Source organism: Bos grunniens, chromosome 5 (assembly GCF_055505025.1).
Source record: "Bos grunniens cultivar Pamir isolate PY7600 chromosome 5, Bosgru_T2T1.0, whole genome shotgun sequence".
In the NCBI taxonomy this organism is placed as follows: domain Eukaryota; kingdom Metazoa; phylum Chordata; class Mammalia; order Artiodactyla; family Bovidae; genus Bos; species Bos grunniens.
This window is the reverse complement of record NC_141169.1, coordinates 25994151-26016986: the sequence shown is the minus strand read 5'-3', so window position 1 is coordinate 26016986 and position 22836 is coordinate 25994151.

Genomic DNA, 22836 nt, shown 5'->3' with positions numbered 1-22836 from the left:
TTCTTCTAAGGGATTCTTGCCCACAGTTGTAGATATAATGGTCATCTGAGTTAAATTCACTCATTCCAGTCCATTTTAGTTCACAGATTTCCAAAATGTCGATGTTCACTCTTGCCATCTCCTGTTTGACCACTTCCAATTTGCTTTGATTCTTGGAACTTTCATTCCAGGTTCCTATGCAATATTGCTCTTTACAGCATCAGATCTTGCTTCCATCACCAGTCACATCCACAACTGGGTGTTGCTTTCGCTTTGGCTAAATCTCTTCATTCTTTCTGGAGTTATTTCTCCACTGATCTCCAGTAGCATACTGGGCATTTGCCGACCTGGGGAGTTCATCTTTCAGTGTCCTATCTTTTTGCCTTTTCATACTGTTCATGGGGTTCTCAAGGCAAGAATACTGAAGTGGTTTGCCATTCCCTTCTCCAGTGGATCATGTTTTGTCATGTCACACAGAAACGAACAGAGATCATTCTGTCATTTTGAGATTGCACTCAAGTACTGAGAGTAACATAAAATTGTAAATAAAACACACTTCAATAAAAAGTTAAATATCTAAAATAAAGATCTGTCCTTGAAGTTTCAGTATGAATTACTCTCAATCCAGAATTCGTTTCTCTCATCAAACTCTGTAACCCCCCCCCTTTTTTAAGAATAGTGCTGAATAATTCCAGAGTAATTCCAAATAAAATTTACCACAATATCCAAGTAACTTGTTCATCTTTTTTATAAATTCTTGACAGTATGCAAAGTAAACATCTTCAGGTATCATCTTAAAAGACTAAGGTAAGTTTTCGTGGAGAGGGTGGTGAATAGGAAGAATGAGAAATGCAGATATTGTAAGCTTCTGCTTAGCACCATATTCTAGAGAAAGAAATGGCAACCCACTCCAGTGTTCTCTCTAGGGAAATCCCATGGAGGGAGGAGCCTGGCGACTAAAGTCCATGGGGTTGCAAAGAGTCAGACAGGACTGAGCTCAAGAACCTAGCACCATATTCAGAACAATACTGCCCTCAGGTGTCAAGAGGGACACTCTTCTAATAGAAGTGTTGTCAGATGTCCTGGAGGGTAATGTAACACTTAGTGATTGAAGGAGTAAGTGTGAGGGTTGAGGGGGCTGAGGACAAGGAGAAAGTCTTAAAAAGCCATCTAAATATTCCAGGGTAAACCTGACATAGTTTCCCAAGGATATTTCCCAAGGTGTCAACGAGGACTGTCTTGGTGTGTAATTATTTTTAGATTTATAGGAAGGGAGTTTGGGACAGCAGAGAATGTTGCACAGCCTGTAAGACTTATGTAAATATAATAAATGCAATTTGTTAGCAAAGTGTGGATGAGGGAGAAGGATGATGAGAGCTATAGATAAACTTAGTATGACAAAGACATGCAGGGAGACAGAGAGACTTGCAAAAAGAAATAGGGAGAAATTTTGGAAAAGATGGTCAGAAAAAGAATAAAAATACAAAAGACAATAAAGGAAGAAGAAACAGTGGAGTATGCCCAGAGAGAAAGAGGAAAAAGGTAAAAGTGATTACAATGGCAACAACACACTTCTGATTGCTTAGCTTCATGAAAGGGCATTTCTGGGGTTTCCAGCATGGAGCAGCCATGAGAAAAGAAAGAGAATAAGGGAAAGAATTAGAAGCTTTTTCCCATAAATAGGAAATTTCAATGGTGGAGAAAATTTGTACTTTGGGGAGATGTTTTCTGATAGCAGCATGATGAACCAGCACACAGGGCAGGTTTGGAAGGAACTCCCCTAATTTTCAGTACAGGAAGTATTGTGAGTTTTATCAGGTACAGCTGAGTGATGACTATGGTTCACTGGTGTGGGGTACGCCTATCTTCATCTGTAGGTGCATGCTGGTTTTTTTTTGCGTCACTCTTTTTATTCAGGTATACATGATTTTGGAATTTTGGGATAATAAAGAAACTTTTTTTCCTAAACACCACTGGAATTCTTTCATAGTTAATTCTGTTCATGGGATTCCTGCCTTCCTAGTTCTTCTGTATCTATTTTACATCATAGCTCACAATCATAGCCTGTGGTTCAGCTTTTCAAGATTTCATCCACATGCTGCTGCATCCTTATTTTTCACAGTATTTCCCTCTCTAATATTCAAACTCCTCCTCCTCTGTGGAATGCTTAATATTTGTATTATATTTATTCAATCATTCATTCCTCCTCCTAATCAGCTCACGTTTATCAAGTCTCCCAAATGCTTGGCCTTCTTCTAGGTCTTGTGAAATAGAGTGCAACTAAGTAAGATTTTTTTCCTCTTAGAGCTTATTTATTTGAAGGGACCCAGAAAACCAGAGAAACAAAGGGCAAAGAAACGAAGAGACAAAAAAATATCAGGGAGTGATATGGTGATGAAAATTGAATCAAGTTATCTGCTCACAAGTTGAGGGTTACTTTAATTTGGAATCCATTGGAGACGTCCACAAAGAGGTGATACTTAAGTTATTGGTAACTAGTAGAAAAGTGCTGTGTCTGATGCATGCATTCAGATTTCTAATGCTGGACAGTCACTGTGCAGCCCTGTGTATTCCTCAGTTCCTCTCATGGAATAATAGGATGAGAGCTGACCTGTGATCCTAACACCAAACCTAACCGGGCTTTACATTACTCTGGACTTCTTTTCACCTCTTCTCTGTTACAAACTCTGTATATGATCCCCTTGTTTATGTGTCTGGTTAATGCTGGCTTATCCGAAATTCAGCCATGTGTCCATGCCTATCCCTGTCCTTGAGTGCTGCCGAATCTTCCAATTTCTGTGTGGTGTATGGCAAATGGTAGATATCTGAATTGAGACCATGTCTGTGACATTCCATTCTGAGGCCTCCTGTCAAGCTGAGGCTTCTTTCCTGGTTTCCTCTCAGGGTCTGGCTCCCGTGATAAATGTTCCAAAAGAGAGTGCACTGTGACCGGGGCCAGGCTTGTGATCACTGGTTAAATCCAGAGATTAGAGAGAGATGTGACCCTTACATGAATTAATATTAAAGGATCACAAATTTAAGATGACCCAACTACATATTTGAAAACTTGCTTAATATATAAAGTATACAAAAATGATAGGACTACTTGAATTTAAATATTTGATAGGTAAATCACAGAAGAGGAAATTCAACTGATAACAAATATATACAATATGCTCATATTTACTGTAATCCAGGATATGCAAATGATCATATCAAATACTGCTTTTGACATGATCAGATTCGGAAAATTAAAGTAGGTAAATTCACTGCTGGCAAGATGGTTGGAAAAATGTGCTCCTATTTTCTGTTTCTGTTAACTCTAATTTTTAGATTCTTTTGGGTATCATCTAATAAAAATACATACGATTTATTTAAAAAACCTCTGGAAACCTAGAGCATGGATATAAAATACTTAATAAGGGTACAGGAAAAACTTATCAGTGGCTTCATGACTGGTAGCTGTAAAAAACCAGAAATGATCTCAATTTCCATCAACAAAGAATGACAGAGTCAATTAGGACTTAGAGAAGCCACTGGAAGGAATGATTCAGATCTATAGTGGTTGACTTTGATTTCAAAGATGTATTGCCATGTGCACAATGAGGACAGATAGTCCAAAATGTAATGCTATCTGGTATACCATTTTGTAAGAAACATATATATTAACTACATTTGCATATATACACATTTGTCTATGATAAAGGGAATATGGAACAATTCACTTAACAGTTGCTTTTTGGTAGTGTTAATAGTGATAATGTGGCATGGAGGAGAAAGAGTTCATATGTGTGGAAAAGTGTTTAGCAAAGATAGTATGTAATAGTAATTTCAGTTATTATGTTAGATGATCTGGTTGGATACACTTTCAGTTGTGGTTTATAATAAAAAATTTTAAAATAATCAAGTAATGCAAAAGAGCAGTAGTAAAAAGTTCTGGAGATAATTATAGATTTGAATTGTTAATTGGATTTAATTTTAATTTGAGATTATGGATTTAATTGGCTTTTTTGGACTACTTTATCTAAAACTGTAAACTTACTTTCCATTTCCAACTCTTTTCTTTCTTCTTTCCTGTATTATTATTCATTCAGTTCAGTTCAGTCACTCAGTCATGTCGGAATCTTTGCCACCCCATGAATCAGCACGCCAGGCCTCCCTGTCCATTACCAATTCCTGGAGTTCACCCAGACTCACGTCCATCGAGTCAGTGATGCCATCCAGCCATCTCATCCTCTGTCGTCCCCTTCTCCTCCCACCCCCAATCCCTCCCAGCATCAGAGTCTTTTCCAATGAGTCAACTCTTCGCATGAGGTGGACAAAGTACTGGAGTTTCAGCTTTAGCACCATTCCTTCCAAAGAAATCCCAGGGCTGATCTCCTTCAGAATGGACTGGTTGGATCTCCTTGCAGTCCAAGGGACTCTCAAGAGTCTTCTCCAACACCACAGTTCAAAAGCATCAATTCTTTGGCGCTCAGCTTTCTTCACAGTCCAACTCTCACATCCATACATGACAACTGGAAAAACCACAGCCTTGACTAGATGGACCTTTGTTGGCAAAGTAATGTCTCTGCTTTTGAATATGTTATCTAGGTTGGTCATAACTTTCCTTCCAAGGAGTAAGCGTCTTTTAATTTCATGGCTGCAGTCACCATCAGCAGTGATTTTGGAGCCCAAAAAAATAAAGTCTGACACTGTTTCCATTGTTTCCCCATCTATTTCCCATGAAGTGATGGGACCAGATGCCATGATCTTAGTTTTCTGAGTGTTGAGCTTTAAGCCAACTTTTTCACTCCCCACTTTCACTTTCATCAAGAGGCTTTTTAGTTCCTCTTCACTTTCTGCCATAAGGGTGGTGTCATCTGCATATTTGAGGTTATTGAGATTTCTCCCGGCAATCTTGATTCCAGCTTGTGCTTCTTCCAGCCCAGCATTTCTCATGATGTACTCTGCATAGAAGTTCAATAAGCAGGGTGACAGTATACAGCCTTGACGTACTCCTTTTCCTATTTGGAACCAGTCTGTTGTTCCATGCCCAGTTCTAACTGTTGCTTTCTGACCTGCATATAGTTTACTCATTACATTATTCATTATATCTTACATACAACATATTCATTTCTTCTCTGCTTTCCTTCTTTCCTATTTACTTTTTATGTATGAATTTCCACAATAGGTTGTATGGCATGGAATTTTTGTGTGCTTTTGTCATTGCTATTTCTCTAATGTCTAATCCTCAATGTATGTTTTTAGAATGAATGAATTGATAAATGGACTCATTAACAAATGTTAGTTTAACTATCTATTTTCATTCTCTTTGACCTGGAAAATTTTCACAAGACACATTTAAATCCAGAGAGACCATATCAGTGTTTGGTGCTCTCTGTGTGACTGTCATCTGATCTTATCTGTATGTGCAGGATGGAAGCCATAGCTTGAAGAATGCTCAACAACAGAGGATGCTTCTTCAATCAGGCTGCTCTACTCTGCTTAATTCACTTTGAGGTGACTTAGGGCTGAGTAAGCTTTCAGAGTCTCTGAGAGGAGCACTGCTGATGTGAATAAATCAGGAAGGCTGGCTGTGGGGCTGGTAATCATGGTGTTGGTGGATGTACAAGGTAAGAGGAAGCCTAGAGGAGAAATTGATGGCTGTAAAATCTTTAATCTGGCAAACTCTTGAATTAAAGCCTGTGTCAGAATGAAGGGACTGACATTATGGTTTACAAGAGCCTCTGGCTGTGCTGTTGATTCTCCAGTGGTTTCTCTGAGTACTCACATTGCTGGCATTAATGTTGCCATTAATGCCAGGTTAGTTGGCATTTACTAACCCGGATTCTGGTCTGGCAGCTTAAGATTGGTGCCCTCTGCCTGTATAATGTCAGGATGTGGAATTGTGGAGTCAGAGTCTTGCCTTCCTCTGGGCCCTGAAAATTTCCTTTATGTACACCTTGCTCTCCAATTGACCATCATGAAGATGTTGGCACAATTTCCACTGATGGCAGTTTCCACCATCCTGGTTTCTGGCCATAAATAAAGATTATTATCTGGAAGTGAGGTCTGGAGGAACAGTACATCAAGATATGAACTCTGTGTAGACACGGTTTTGGTAGGGCCTAGAATGCTGGTCCCTCCTGTCCTCTACTCCACTCCCCTGTTCCATCACAATAGAGTTGCCTTTACACTTTGGGTTTTCCAAATTCAGTCAGATGTTTAGTCAGTTCTGACCTTTGAGCCCCGTTTCATGGTCAGAGGCTGCAAAATCTGTTTAAGAACATAAATCAGAGGTTTATTTCAGGAAAGCAAAAGTGACCACATACAATGCTTTTGTAAGATTTTATGTTATCTGTGGATGTTTCTGCCTTCAGCGTGTGCACCAAAGACTAGTTATTCATCTGTGGAAGCCTGCACCACTGCCTATGTTCTTCTTTCCACACCCCAAACTGGTGTTCAACTAACATACTATTTTTCATTTTTCTCTTTCAGAGGATACAACAGAAGTTCCTACTGATACTTCTCCTGATGAGTCTGTACTTGCATTTCATCTCCTTCCTGCAATGACCATTTATCCATCTCAACCTCATGTCAGAGCTTCCATGGGGGAGAGGTTATAAGGAATCCTAAGCACAAGCCTGGGAAAACCTTCTTCCTGATTCAAAAATTCATGATGAATATAGAAAATCTGCATATTTCTTACATGTTATTCAATAATATGAAGTCTCTGGCATGAATTTATATTAATTTTGGATCAGTCATTTATTTTTTCTATCAGAAAGGCCAAGAGAGTGTGATCTGAGCTTGTGGCCTGAGAATTTTGGGCAAGTTCATGTAAAAGTCTTTCTGATGACACTAAATTGAAGGGCTGATTATTTGACCAGTGAGTCAAACAGAGGCCAGTTTGTCCCAGAATGAAGCAGGAGAATGTACTTCACAAAAGTAGAACAGAAATGATGGCATTAGGACCACATGAAGGGGGTCAAGACATGTGCCATGTGGGGTTCAATTTGAAAAATTTCTCTCTCCTGCATGAGGCCTGAGTCAGCATGGCAAGAGTATGGGTATGGAGATGGTGTTGAGGTGGTTTTAGCTCACAGTTACGGGGTTTGACTCATATACATATACAGAGCTGTTTGTTAGAAGCTCTGTATATCTGTGTGCTCAGTTGTGTCCGACTCTTTTGTGACCCCATGGACTGTAGCCACCAGTCTCCTCTGTCCAAGGGATTTCCCAGGCAAGAACACTGGAGTGGGTTGTCACTTCCTTCTCCAGGGGATCTTCCCAACCCAGGAATTGAACCCACATCTCCTGGGTCTCATGCATTGGAAGCAGATTCTTTAGCACTGTGCTACCTGAGAATCCCTAATGAAAGTGAAAGTCGCTCAGTCCTGTCCGAGTCTTTGCAACCCCATGGACTATCATGGAGTTCTCCAGGCCAGAATACTGGAGTGGGTAGCTTTTCCCCTTCTCCAGCAGATCTTCCCAACCCGGGAATCGAACCAGGGTCTTCTGCATTGCAGGCAGACTCTTTACCAACTGAACTATCAGGGAAGCCCTGTCAGTTCAGTTCAGTTCAGTTGCTCAGTCGTGTCCAACTCTTTGCGACCCCATGAATCCCAGCACGCCAGGCCTCCCTGTCCATCACCAACTCCCGGAGTTCACCCAGACTCACGTCCATCGAGTCAGTGATGCCATCCAGCCACCTCATCCTCTGTCGTCCCCTTCTCCTCCTGCCCCCAATCCCTCCCAGCATCAGAGTCTTTTCCAATGAGTCAACTCTTCACATGAGGTGGCCAAAGTACTGGAGTTTCAGCGTTAGCATCATTCCTTCCAAAGAAATTCCAGGGCTGATCTCCTTCAGAATGGACTGGTTGGATCTCCTTGCAGTCCAAGGGACTCTCAAGAGTCTTCTCCAACACCACAGTTAGCATCAATTCTTCGGCGCTCAGCCTTCTTCATAGTCCAACTCTCACATCCATACATGACCACAGGAAAAACCATAGCCTTGACGAGATGAACTTTTGTTGGCAAAGTAATGTCTCTGCTTTTGAATATGCTATCTAGGTTGGTCATAACTTTCCTTCCAAGGAGTAAGCGTCTTTTAATTTCATGGCTGCAGTCACCATCAGCAGTGATTTTGGAGCCCCAAAAATAAAGTCTGTTTCCCCATCTATTTCCCATGAAGTGATGGGACTGGATGCCATGATCTTAGTTTTCTGAATGTTGAGCTTTAAGCCAACTTTTTCACTCTCCACTTTCACTTTCATCAAGAGGCTTCTTAGTTCCTCTTCACTTTCTGCCATAAGGGTGGTGTCATCTGCATATCTGAGGTTATTGATATTTCTCCCAGCAATCTTGATTCCAGCTTGTGCTTCTTCCAGCCCAGCGTTTCTCATGATGTACTCTGCATAGAAGTTAAATAAGCAGGGTGACAATATACAGCCTTGACGTACTCCTTTTCCTATTTGGAACCAGTCTGTTGTTCCATGTCCAGTTCTGTTGCTTCCTGACCTGCATACAAATTTCTCCCTGTAGGGAGAGATAAATAAAGACAAGTTCCTTTTGAACATGGGGTTGGATGAGAGAGTCTTTGCTTATTTTTATTATTACCAGAGTATACCAATATTTCCTGCTATATCTAAGTGGCTCTCACAATTACTGCTATAGCAAATGGAGTCCCCCCAGAAAGTGAGAAAAATATGCCATCTTTTCATGTTGCAGTCTATGGGAAGAGATTTTACTGCATTCAAAGAAAAGAGCTACTATTACTCTAATCTGAGATGCCTTGTCTCATTCTTTCTTCACTTTTATTCACTTCTAAATTATTCCATAGGAAGTCATCACAACATCAGTCTAAAAGTTATTTTCCTTCTTGCTTCTCAGCAGTGGTCCCTGTGAACAGAGACACATGTGGATTTGGTCTTTTGTGCGCAGTCCCTGGAGCCAGTATTTGACTGTCTCTTTTCTCAGCCTCATTCCCCTTGGATGGAAACTTTAAACTCTCTGTGCCCCACCAAGAACAGGGCCAGGAAGAATGAGGAAAGAGGAGAGAGGGTAGCCAGGGTAAAGGTATGACAGAATTGGTGACATTTGCAGAGATGAATTCAAAATAAGAATTGCACGTCCAAGCTTTGGCAACACAATTTTGTTGCCTGAGGAAGAGTCAAATGTCTTGACTAGAATGTTTCTCCTAGTTTCAGCTACTGATGCTGCTGCCTTGACTGCTGCTGCTCCCGCCACAACTGCTCCCACCATGACTACAGCTGCTGGCACCAAGAACACTCGAAATTGTCCCTTTTATTTTTTTAAGACCTCCCCCCCACCTCACCCAGAAGTATTTTGTTTATTGGTCTCCTGGATTCCCTGTGTTACCTATTCTCACAATAGGCTACATTTTGGGGGCCAAGGAAGTCATGAGAAAAGCCATGTTCAAGGAGCCAGGAATTTGCAGTCTTTTGTTTACCAATTTTACCTACATGGCTCTTGAAATATTGGCATTTAATAGGAAAAAAATCATCTTCAGTAGAACCATTAAAGACCAAAATATGTGCCTCCATGTGGCTAGGTACCTCTTTATGTTTGCTGTTTACCAGGAAATTCTTTGCTTCTTTAAAGAATTTTCCAGAAAGAGAAAACAACTTTACAATGAGGCTTACTTATGGCAGAAAGTTTTGAGTGTTATTCAGGCTATTTCTGGGAATGTGGAAATCTATTAAGGATCACAGTATAGTCCTTCTACTCCTGTTCATTTCTGCCTGTCCTTTAACATCCTGGTAAGATCAATGGCAAATATGGTTGATTTTGAATATTTGACAGGAAATATGGTATGAAATTCACAGTCATTATGTAAGTTAAATCTCACAGTAAGTCTGTGAAATAAATATTTTAAAGATGATGAAATAAAAAATTATAATAGAAAATTTCCCCCGAACACTGTACAGTAAGAAAAGGGATGGGTTTGTACATAAGCAATGAAAGTCCTGAGAAAACCTTTGAAATATTGCTTTATACTCTTTTAGTGCCTGAGCCAACGCTTGGCACACAAAGTTCTGTACTCAGAGAACCAGAGATGAGAAAATGAATAATTTTTTGATCAGAAGAAGGCTGGCTTGCTTTGTGTCACAGACCACAGAAAACTAACAAATATTGATCTTTCTGTTTTCTCTAAACTTCCAGCCAAACTAGGCTTCCATTCAAGACTGCATGTCCAACTGTCTCTGGAACGTTTAGGTGTTCGTCTTCTGAGGATACAAATCTCATGTCTTTTTCACTCCACTGAATTCAGTGTCATTTGACATTTGTTAGTCTCCCTGCATATTCCAGGGAAGGAAGCCACACTCTTTCTCTTTTTTGGAATTCTCTTGATAATGTTTTTCTGTTTCAGATTGGTACCCATGGCTTCAGATAATTGTCTGCTGAGAGTTATTAGTGAGATGGAATCAACCTCAGCTTTCTGCATTTGATCTACTGGGTTGGGCCAGAATGTCCCTTGATTTGTTTTGATGCAACTGCTTTTCAGCCCTATCATATCTCTCCTATTGCTAATCAGTTTATCTTTAGTCAAATAAAAAATAATAATGAGCAACATCAAAAGTACTATATTTCTAGGTGTTGGGTGGTGGTTGTCCCATAGTTTAGTCAATCCAAATGACAGGTACTTTGATTCTTACATAGTTCTTTCTTATGTTACTGTTAATAAATGTTTATCTAATTTGTTGAAACAAGACACAGTCCTTGCATATATCACTAGTGACTTGCGCTTTGTCTTAAGAGAATGCACTCATGAATATTTCCTAGGTACAAGTGTTCATTTTGATTCCATCAAACTCTACTATTAACTGACCTATAATTACTCTTGTATCTGTAGTGACTTTGCAGGTGAGGAAGAGGGAAGCGGTTGCTGAGGTCTAGAAACTGGCCCAATGCACGTGACTTTGGAATTTTTAGTGGTTGACCTGGTCTCACAGCTTGGAAATGGTGCTCTATAGTTGGACACAAACAATCTCACAAAATATCAACAGCATGAAAGGGCACACAGTGACCTTCATAATTTTGACCAACTTCTAAATTTCAGTACAGACAAAAACAAGGTCAGTGTGTAAATCATAAAACAGTAACTATCACCTTCTACTATGTAATGAGTGACTGCAGTTTTATTAGCTCTTAAAGATTAGGCCTCACTCTAATCTCTTCTCCTCTAGATAAGGTTTATTAAGACACTCAGTCACAGCATTATTCCCTTAGAGTCACCAAGCCAAGAGGCCTGGTTCCCTAGACCCTTCCCCAAATCACTTCACACAGGCCCCAATCTTGAAATAAATCCTTTCTAACACACTTCAACTAAGGCACCTCTCTGTGATCCCCTATGGTTTATGTTCTCCTCATTGCAATGAGTACTAAACTCATACTTTTCCACTACAGCTGTATTTCTGGTAGTTTTTGGCTGGAGGGCCTAGATATCTGAATGCATAAGTGGGATGGACATTATATAAGAACAATGTGTGGTACCTTTGTCCTTTTCACTTTGGAAGTTTGTTGGATTTAATTATGCCCAATTTGGGGAATTTTGTTCAATGAGAACCTTTAGAACAGTCTGTACTCTATCAGTAAATTAAGCAGTGCAGAATTCAAGAAGTGCAACATTAATGCTCTGATTAAGGAAATAAGACCGAAATTTGATGTTTACTAAATCTCTTTTCTTTTTTAAAAGTAATTCTCTTCTACTTGTCCCTGCTGAGAATCATTGCTCACAGCACCACCAACGGGGTAGGCAGACCACCTAAGCTATGCCTCCTGCCCAACCCACAGACCTGCCTCTGTTGCTACCCCTTTGAGGAACCAAGCAAGTTCTCTTTGGAGTAAACAAGGGTACCTATTGTTTGTTTTCAATCCTGCCTGCTGCAGCATAAGCCCCAGTAAAGTCTTGGCTGCAACTCTGCTCTGGCCTCTTATTAATTTCTATTGAACCAAGGGCAGGTGTTGGTAAAAATATGAAAAAGACTATTTAGGAAAAGTGACAATCCACGAGGGGTTGGTGAACCCTTATGTAGTTCAATAACACCTTCCCTTTCATAATAGTTTCTCAGTCCACCCAGGTACAATTTGCATTTTCACAGACTGAAATCTGTGTACTTTGCCTTGTATTGCCACAGGGATAGTTGAGTCTAATAGTATATTAGCATAATCTAGTTAGATAAGATTTGGAGTTATAATCTTTAAAGTGAAATTAGTATATATCATGATGGTTGGTTTTAGTTAATGGTTTAGTTTATTTAGTTAATGGTTGGCTTTCTCAGAGGAATACACTCTAAAGAATTAAGACCTATTTGGCACTGGTGAACAGAGGTTAAATTTAGGCAACAAAAACTACATGAGTCAGATTCTTCTCACAGACCATTTGACAAATAGTTGCTAGCTTCTCAGTGGTATTTGATAAAAGTAACTTCACCATTGAAGAGCATCAGACTATTCTGAGGCCCTTAATACCTATGGTTTCCTGACATATTCTAAATGATGGGAGTGCTGTGCTTAGTCGCTCGGTCATGTCTGACTCTTTGAGACGCATGGACAGTAGCCTGATAGGCTCCTCTGTCCAAGGAATTCTCCAAGCAAGAATACTGAAGTGGGTAGCCATTTCCTTCTCCAAGGGATCTTCCTGATTCAAGGATTGAACCTGGGTCTCTTGTAGTACAGGCAGATTCTCTACCATCTGAGCTACCAGGGAAGCCCAAAAGAAGGGTGACAAAACAGCCAAATACTTGAGGCTGACATAGAAAAGCTTCATCAGAGAGTGGAAATTTATTTTTAAGTGTGTGCTAAGAATGAAATTTCAGGGACCAACCCCCACATACAGACAAGTTGTTACTTGTTGCTTGAAAAACAGGGATCTCAAAGAAATTCCCTGACCTCATTCCAAGTGGTCTAGGGCATAAAATGACTGGATTACCAATGGAAGTTCTTGAACTGAGGACAATGTTGCTGTTTGGAATTTGGTTTCAAACAGATCCTTGCAGATAGAAAAACACTGATGAAAGAAAGCAAGGGTAAATGTTTCCATTGTGTAGGGTTGAATGTTCCTTGTTTATCAGTGAAAAAGATTTTTAGGTTCCTGCCCTTTGGGAAGCATTTAGATATGATAGACAACAACAAAAAGAAATGAGGTAATAAAGAAAATGCATCCAATATTAACAGGAAAGTATTGGATTAATAATGGCTGTGGGTGAAAAGACCTTACGCTAGCAAGTGGATCATGCTGCTGCTGCTGCTGCTAAGTCGCTTCAGTCGTGTCTGACTCTGTGGGACCCCATAGACAGCAGCCCACCAGGCTCTCCCGTCCCTGGGATTCTCCAGGCAAGAATACTGGAATGGGTTGCCATTTCCTTCTCCGATGCATGAAAGTAAAAAGTGAAAGTGAAAGTGAAGTTGTGTCCGACTCTTGGCGACCCCATGGACATACTGCACCTCTATTGATAGCCCTGTGGTTCTAAAACTGGGTATAGGTACTGGGCACTCATGTGACTCTAGAATTTGCTTATCCTGTAAAGAAGCACCCTGGAGATGCAAATTGTGGAACAGCCAATTCATCATTTGTTTGGTCTACTTGATTATATTTCTTTTCAAGTTATGAACTATACTGTTACCAAGAAGTACTATTTAATGTACAGAGTGATTAGGGGAATGACGATTTTTGATGAAATCTAGGTTTTCAACTCCCCCCCACCCCAAGAAATGTTTGTATTCCTTAAGTTTAGATAGACACACTTTTTGGTTTAATTCTAGGTATTCTATAATTTTAGTGTTTATGGTTAAGTGTTTAATTTTTGTGTACTGTATGAGACATGAATCATGTTTTTGTTATCATATTAGGTAATGCTGTGTTTTCCCAGCATAATTTGTTGAAAGACTTTCTTTCCTTCTATTGAATAGCCTTTTTAACATTTTTGTGAAAAAACCAATTAACTGAAAATGTGTGGATCTATTTTAGAATTCCCTATTCTGTTCCATTGTCCTACTTTTCTATCTTAGTGTCAATATCTAAATGACTTGATTAATATAGCAGTGTAAGTTGAGAAACCAGGTATGCTATTCCTGTAACTTTGTTCTTTTTAAAAAATTTTTTGGGGGAGAGGAGCCAAGATGGCAGAGGAGTAGGATGGGGAGAACACTTTCTCCCCCATAAATTCATCAAAAGAGCATTTAAAAGCCGAGTAAATTCCACAAAACAACTTCTGAATGCCGGCAGAGGACATCAGGCACCCAGAAAAGCAACCCAAGTCTTCGAAAGGAGGTAGGAAAAAATACAAAAGACAAAAAAAGAGACAAAAGAGGGAGGGAGAGTCTTAAAAAGAGAGAAGTTTCCAAACATCAGGAAACCTTCTCACTGCTGAATCTGTGCCGAGCTTTGGAAGCACAGAGGGCAACATAACAGGGAGAAAAAATAAATAAACAATTAAAACTCACAGATTCCGAACCCTACGGTAACTCCCCCAGTGGAGAAGCAGCGCAGACTCCTGCACACGCCATTAGCAAGCGGGGGCTGGGCAGGGAGGCACGGCGTGGGCTGCATCGCTTAGAGTAAGAACCTGGCCTGAATACCCTGAGCGCTATCTGAGCGAAATAATCTGGGCTAGCAAACCAGACTGTAGGATATCAACCACGCGAAAAGCTAGCCCTAACCTAAGACGACACCGCCAGGCCCGCGCACGGAACAAAGGACTGAACAGAGATAGCCGGCTGCAGACCTTCCCCCTCCGCTGACACGCAGCCAGAGCCGGAAGGGGGCAATCGCAGCCCCAGAGAGACATTATCTATAAAATTGTAAGCAGGCTTCTTTGCTAATTAAAACTTCTTGGGGGACTGGACGGTCAACATCTCCCTGAGAAGGTGCGCCGGTTGTACACCTAGATAACCGAGCGGCGGGGAGGCGAGAAGTCGCAGCAATCGCGCTCCCTAAACACCTCATCACCTGAGCTGCTCGGACCTGGGAAGGGCACAAAACGCAGGCCCAACCGAGTCTGCGCCTCTGAGGACTACCCGAGTGCCTGAACCTGAGCGGCTTGGACCTAGGAGGTGCAGGCAGCCCAGGGCCAGCCACGGATGGTTCCTGGTAGAACAACCTACAGCCTGAGCAGTGTGGGCAGGGAGGCTACACGCACCGTGAGCGGGGCAGACCCAGTGTGGCTGAGGCACTGTGAGCACATGCCAGTGTTACTTGTTTGCAGCATCACTCCCTCCCTCCCTCCCCACAGCGTGACTGAACAAGTGAGCCTAAAAAGAAAAAAAAAAAAGTGTCCTCCACCATCCCCTTTGTGTCAGGGCGGAAACCAGACACTGAAGAGTCCAGCAAACAGAAGAAGCTATAACAGAGGGAACCGCCTTGGAAGCTACAGGCAATAGATTAAAACCCTGTGGTTACTACCAACTACATAGGAAGGGGCCTATAGATCTTGAGAAATATAAGTCAGACCAAGGAACTAGCCAAAAATGAGCTGAACCCACAATACTCACAACAAAACCAGAGAAAATCCTCGATATATTTTTACTATTTTTACGATCATTCTTCCTTTTTTTTTTTTAACTTAAAAAAAAAAATTTAAGTCCTCTATTATTCCTTTACTTTTCACTTTTATAACCTATTACTTTGCAAAAAAAAAAAAAAGACCCTATTTTTTTTTTCTTCAGCAAACTCCATATATATATATTTTTATAATTTTTTGACCTGTTTTTTTTTTTCCTTCTTTTCTTTAACATTGTATTTTTGAAATTCCAAACTCTACTTTAGATTTTTAATTTTAGCTTTTTGGTATTTGTTATCAATTTTGTACCTACAGTTTTTTTATAATTTCTGTGACTTTTTTTTTTCTCTGTTTCTTTCTCTTCTTCTTTCATATAACATTGTATATTTGAAATTCCAAACTCTACTCTAGATTTTTAATTTATGCTTTTTGGTATTTGATATCAATTTTGTACCTGTATTTTCTTTATAATTTTTGCGACATTTTTTTTTCTCTCTTTCTTTTTCTTCTTCTTCTTTTTAACATTGTATTTTTGAAATTCCAAACTCTACTCTAGATTTTTAACTTTTGCTTTTTGGTATTAGTTATCAATTTTGTACCTATATTTTCTTTATAATTTTCATGACCTTGTTTGGTTTTGTTTGTTCATTTTTTCTCTCTTTCTTTTCCTTCTTCTTTTCTTTAACATCATATTTTTAAACTTCCAAACTCTACTCTAGATTTTTAATTTTTGCTTTTATGTATTTGTTACCAATTTTGTACCTTTAAGAACCCAATCTTCAGTACCCATTTTTCACTAGGGAACGAGATTACTGGCTTGACTGCTCTCTCTCCCTTTGGACTCTCCTTTTTCTCCACCAGGTCGCCTGTGTCTCCTCCCTAAGCCACTATTGATTCCACCTCATCTCATTTGGGTCACCTCTAACTCCCTCCTCCCTCTTCTCTTCTCCACGTAATGCTGTGAACCTCTCTGGGTGACCCTCATGGTAGAGAAACTTTTCATCTTTAATGTAGATGTTTTATCAATGGTGCTGTACAGAAGGAGAAGTTTTGAAACTACTGTAAAAATAAGACCAATAACTGGAAGCAGGAGGCTTAAATCCAAACCCTGACTCCAGGGAACTCCTGACTCCAAGGAACATTAATTGACAGGAGCTCATCAAACGCCTCCATACCGACACTGAAACCAAGCACCACACAAGGGCCAACAAGTTCCAGGGCAAGACATACCAAGCAAATTCTCCAGCAACAAAGGAACACAGCCCTGAGCTTCAAGATACAGGCTGCCCAAAGTCACCCCAAAACCATAGACATCTCATAACTCATTACTGGACACTTCATTGTACTCCTGAGAGAAGAAATACAGCTCCACCCACCAGAACACCAACACAAGCTTCCCTAACCAGGAAACCTTGACAAGCCACCTGTACAAACCCACACACAGCGAGGAAACACCACAATAGAGAGAACTCCACAAACTGCCAGAATACAGAAAGGACACCCCAAAATCAGCAATTTAAACAAGATGAAGAGACAGAGGAATACCCAGCAGATAAAGGAACAGGATAAATGCCCACCAAACCAAACAAAAGAGGAAGAGGGAGGGAACCTACCTGATAAAGAATTCTGAATAATGATAGTGAAATTGATCCAAAATCTTGAAATGGAATCACAGATAAATAGCCTGGAGACAAGGATTGAGAAGATGCAAGAAAGGTTTAACAAGGACCTAGAAGAAATAAAAAAGAGTCAATATATAATGAATAATGCAATAAATGAAATTAAAAACACTCTGGAGGCAACAAATAGTAGAATAACAAAGGCAGAAGATAGGATTAGTGAATTAGAAGATAGAATGGCAGAAATAAATGAATCAGAGAGGATAAAAGAAAAACGAATTAAAAGAAATGAGGACAATCTCAGAGACCTCCAGGACAATATTAAATGCTACAACATTCGAATCATAGGGGTCCCAGAAGAAGAAGACAAAAAGAAAGACCATGAGAAAATTCTTGAGGAGATAATAGTTGAAAACTTCCTTAAAATGGGGAAGGAAATAATCACCCAAGTCCAAGAAACGCAGAGAGTCCCAAACAGGATAAACCCAAGGCGAAACACCCCAAGACACATATTAATCAAATTAACAAAGATCAAACACAAAGAACAAATATTAAAAGCAGCAAGGGAAAAACAACAAATAACACACAAGGGAATTCCCTTAAGGATAACAGCTGATTTTTCAATAGAAACTCTTCAAGCCAGGAGGGAATGGCAAGACATACTTAAATTGATGAAAGAAAATAACCTACAGCCCAGATTATTGTACCCAGCAAGGATCTCATTCAAGTATGAAGGAGAAATCAAAAGCTTTTCAGACAAGCAAAAGCTGAGAGAATTCTGCACCACCAAACCAGCTGTCCAACAAATACTAAAGGATATTCTCTAGACAGAAAACACAAAAACGGTGTATAAATTCGAACCCAAAACAATAAAGTAAATGGCAACGGGATCATACTTATCAGTAATCACCTTAAACGTAAATGGGTTGAATGCCCCAACCAAAAGACAAAGACTGGCTGAATGGATACAAAAACAAGACCCCTACATATGTTGTCTACAAGAGACCCACCTAAAAACAGGGGACACATACAGACTGAAAGTGAAGGGATGGAAAAAGATTTTCCATGCAAATAGGGACCAAAAGAAAGCAGGAGTAGCAATACTCATATCAGATAAAATAGACTTTAAAACAAAGGCTGTGAAAAGAGACAAAGATGGTCACTACATAATGATCAAAGGATCAATCCAAGAAGAAGATATAACAATTATATATGCACCCAACACAGGAGCACCACAGTATGTAAGACAAATACTAACAAGTATGAATGGAGAAATGAACAATAACACAATAATAGTGGGAGACTTTAATATCCCACTCACACCTATGGATAGATCAACTAAACAGAAAATTAACAAGGAAACACAAACTTTAAACGATACAATAGACCAGTTAGACCTAATTGATATCTATAGGACATTTCATCCCAAAACAATGAATTTCACCTTTTTCTCAGGCGCACATGGAACCTTCTCCAGGATAGATCACATCCTGGGCCATAAATCTAGCCTTGGTAAATTCAAAAAAATAGAAATCATTCCAAGCATCTTTTCTGACCACAATGCAGTAAGATTAGATCTCAATTACAGGAGAAAAAACTATTAAAAATTCCAACATATGGAGCCTGAACAACACGCTGCTGAATAACCAACAAATCACAGAAGAAATCAAAAAAGAAATCAAAATTTGCATAGAAACAAATGAAAATGAAAACACAACAACCCAAAACCTGTGGGACACTGTAAAAGCAGTCCTAAGGGGAAAGTTCATAGCAATACAGGCATACCTCAAGAAACAAGAAAAAAGTCAAATTAAATAACCTAACTCTATACCTAAAGCAACTAGAAAAGGAAGAAATGAAGAACCCCAGGGTTAGTAGAAGGAAAGAAATCTTAAAAATTAGGGCAGAAATAAATGCAAAAGAAACAAAAGAGACCATAGCAAAAATCAACAAAGCCAAAAGCTGGTTCTTTGAAAGGATAAATAAAATTGACAAACCATTAGCCAGACTCATCAAGAAACAAAGGGAGAAAAATCAAATCAATAAAATTAGAAATGAAACTGGAGAGATCACAACAGACAACACAGAAATACAAAGGATCATAAGAGACTACTATCAACAATTATATGCCAATAAAATGGACAACGTGGAAGAAATGGACAAATTCTTAGAAGAGTAAAACTTTCCAAAACTCGACCAGGAAGAAATAGAAAATCTTAACAGACCCATCACAAGCACGGAAATTGAAACTGCAATCAAAAATCTTCCAGCAAACAAAAGCCCAGGTCCAGACGGCTTCACAGCTGAATTCTACCAAAAATTTAGAGAAGAGCTAACACCTATCCTGCTCAAACTCTTCCAGAAAATTGCAGAGGAAGGTAAACTTCCAAACTCATTCTATGAGGCCACCATCACCCTAATACCAAAACCTGACAAAGATCCCACAAAAAAAGAAAACTATAGGCCAATATCACTGATGAACATAGATGCAAAAATCCTTAACAAAATTCTAGCAATCAGAATCCAACAACACATTAAAAAGATCATACACCATGACCAAGTGGGCTTTATCCCAGGGATGCAAGGATTCTTCAATATCCTCAGATCAAACAATGTAATACACCACATTAACAAATTGAAAAATAAAAACCATATGATTATCTCAATAGATGCAGAGAAAGCCTTTGACTCTCCAGAAAGCAGGAATAGAAGGAACATACCTCAACGTAATAAAAGCTATATATGACAAACCCACAGCAAACATTATCCTCAGTGGTGAAAAATTGAAGAGATTTCCCCTAAAGTCAGGAACAAGACAAGGGTGCCCACTTTCACCATTACTATTCAACATAGTTTTGGAAGTTTTGGCCACAGCAATCAGAGCAGAAAAAGAAATAAAAAGGAATCCAGATTGGAAAAGACGAAGTAAAACTCTCACTATTTGCAGATGACATGATCCTCTACATAGAAAACCCTAAAGACTCCACCAGAAAATTACTAGAACTAATCAATGATTACAGTAAAGTTGCAGGATATAAAATCAACACACAGAAATCCCTTGCATTCCTATACACTAATAATGAGAAAACAGAAAGAGAAATTAAGGAAACAATTCCATTCACCATTGCAATGGAAAGAATAAAATACTTAGGAATATATCTACCTAGAGAAACTAAAGACCTATACATAGAAAACTATAAACACTGGTGAAAGAAATCAAAGAGGACACTAACAGATGGAGAAATATACCATGTTCATGGATTGGAAGAATCAATATAGTGAAAATGAGTATACTACCCAAAGCAATTTATAGATTCAATGCAATCCCTATCAAGCTACCAGCGGTATTCTTCACAGAGCTAGAAAAAATAATTTCACAATTTGTATGGAAATACAAAAAACCTCGAATAGCCAAAGCGATCTTGAGAAAGAAGAATGGAACTGGAGGAATCAACTTACCTGACTTCAGGCTCTACTACAAAGCCACAGCTATCAAGACAGTATGGTACTGGCACAAAGACAGAAATATAGATCAATGGAACAAAATAGAAAGTCCAGAGATAAATCCACGCACATATGGACACCTTATCTTTGACAAAGGAGGCAAGAATATACAATGGATTAAAGACAATCTCTTTAACAAGTGGTGCTGGGAAATCTGGTCAACCACTTGTAAAAGAATAAAACTAGAACACTTTCTAACACCATACACAAAAATAAACTCAAAATGGATTAAAGATCGCAATGTAAGACCAGAAACTATAAAACTCCTAGAGGAGAACATAGGCAAAACACTCTCTGACATACATCACAGCAGGATCCTCTATGACCTACCTCCCAGAGTAGTGGAAATAAAAGCAAAAATAAATGGGACCTAATTAACCTTAAAAGCTTCTGCACATCAAAGGAAACTATTAGCAAGGTGAAAAGGTAGCCTTCAGAATGGGAGAAAATAATAGCAATTGAAGCAACTGACAAACAACTAATCTCAAAAATATACAAGCAACTCCTACAGCTCAACTCCAGAAAAATAAATGTCCCAATCAAAAAATGGGCCAAAGAACTAAATAGACATTTCTCCAAAGAAGACATGCAGATGGCTAACAAACACATGAAAAGATGCTCAACATCACTCATTATCAGAGAAATGCAAATCAAAACCACTATGAGGTACCATTACACACCAGTCAGAATGGCTGCGATCCAAAAATCTACAAGTAATAAATGCTGGAGAGGGTGTGGAGAAAAGGGAACCCTCTTACACTGTTGGTGGGAATGCAAACTAGTACAGCCACTATGGAGAACAGTGTGGAGATTCCTTAAAAAACTGGAAATAGAACTGCCTTATGATCCAGCAATCCCACTGCTGGGCATACACACTGAGGAAACCAGAAGGGGAAGAGACACGTGTACCCCAATGTTCATCGCAGCACTGTTTATAATAGCCAGGACATGGAAGCAACCTAGATGTCCATCAGCAGATGAATGGATAAGAAAGCTGTGGTACATATACACAATGGAGTATTACTCAGCCATTAAAAAGAATACATTTGAATTAGTTTTAATGAGGTGGATGAAACTGGAGCCTATTATACAGAGTGAAGTAAGCCAGAAAGAAAAACACCAATACAGTATACTAATGCATATATATGGAATTTAGAAAGATGGTAACAATAACCCTGTGTACGAGACAGCAAAAGAGACACTGATGTATAGATCAGTCTTATGGACTCTGTTGCAGAGGGAGAGGGTGGGAAGATTTGGGAGAATGGCATTGAAACATGTATAATATCATGTATGAAACGAGTGGCCAGTCCAGGTTCGATGCCTGATACTGGATGCTTGGGGCTAGTGCACTGGGACGACCCAGAGGGAGGGTATGGGGAGGGAGGAGGGAGGAGGGTTCAGGATGGGGAACACAGGTATACCTGTGGCAGATTCATTTTGATATTTGGCAAAACTAATACAATTATATAAAGTTTAAAAATAAAATAAAATTTAAAAATAAATAAATAAATAAATTTTTGTTCTCTGAAATATTTTAATATGTCATATAGACTTTGGAATCTATTCGCAAATTTTAACAAAAAAAATGTCTTCTGAAATGTTGACTGGGATCAAATTGAAGATATAGATAAATGAGTATTTAAAACTATTATTTCTTCAATGACATGAACATAATATATCTATGTGTGTTTCAGGTTTTTTGATTTCTGTCATTGAATATTTCTAATATTCACTGTAGAATTCTCACTTATTTTGTGATAAATTTATCCATCAATAATCATGTATTATTGATGCTGTTTTAAATAAGTTTTTGAAATTTTCAATATCCAAATGATCATAATAATATTTGGAAATACATTTTGATTTTATATATTGATATTCTGTCATATGATCTTCATTTGCTTATCATTTCTAGCACGTATTTGTGTATGTGTGTGTATGCTTGTGTGTGTATGCATGTGTGTGTGTGTGGTTATACATGTGCACAATGATGTTATCTGCATGTAAAAACAGTTTACTTATTTCTGAGCTTTTTATATTTCCTTCCCCCCCTGCTTCTTGCATTGCCTAGGACCTCAGAAAGACATTCAATACAAGTAATAAGAACAGACATCCTTCAGTTTGGTTCAGTTCATTCGCTCAGTTGTGTCTGACTCTTTGTGACCCCATGAACCATAGCATGCCAGGCCTCCCTGTCCATAATTTCTGATTTTAGGGGAAAATAT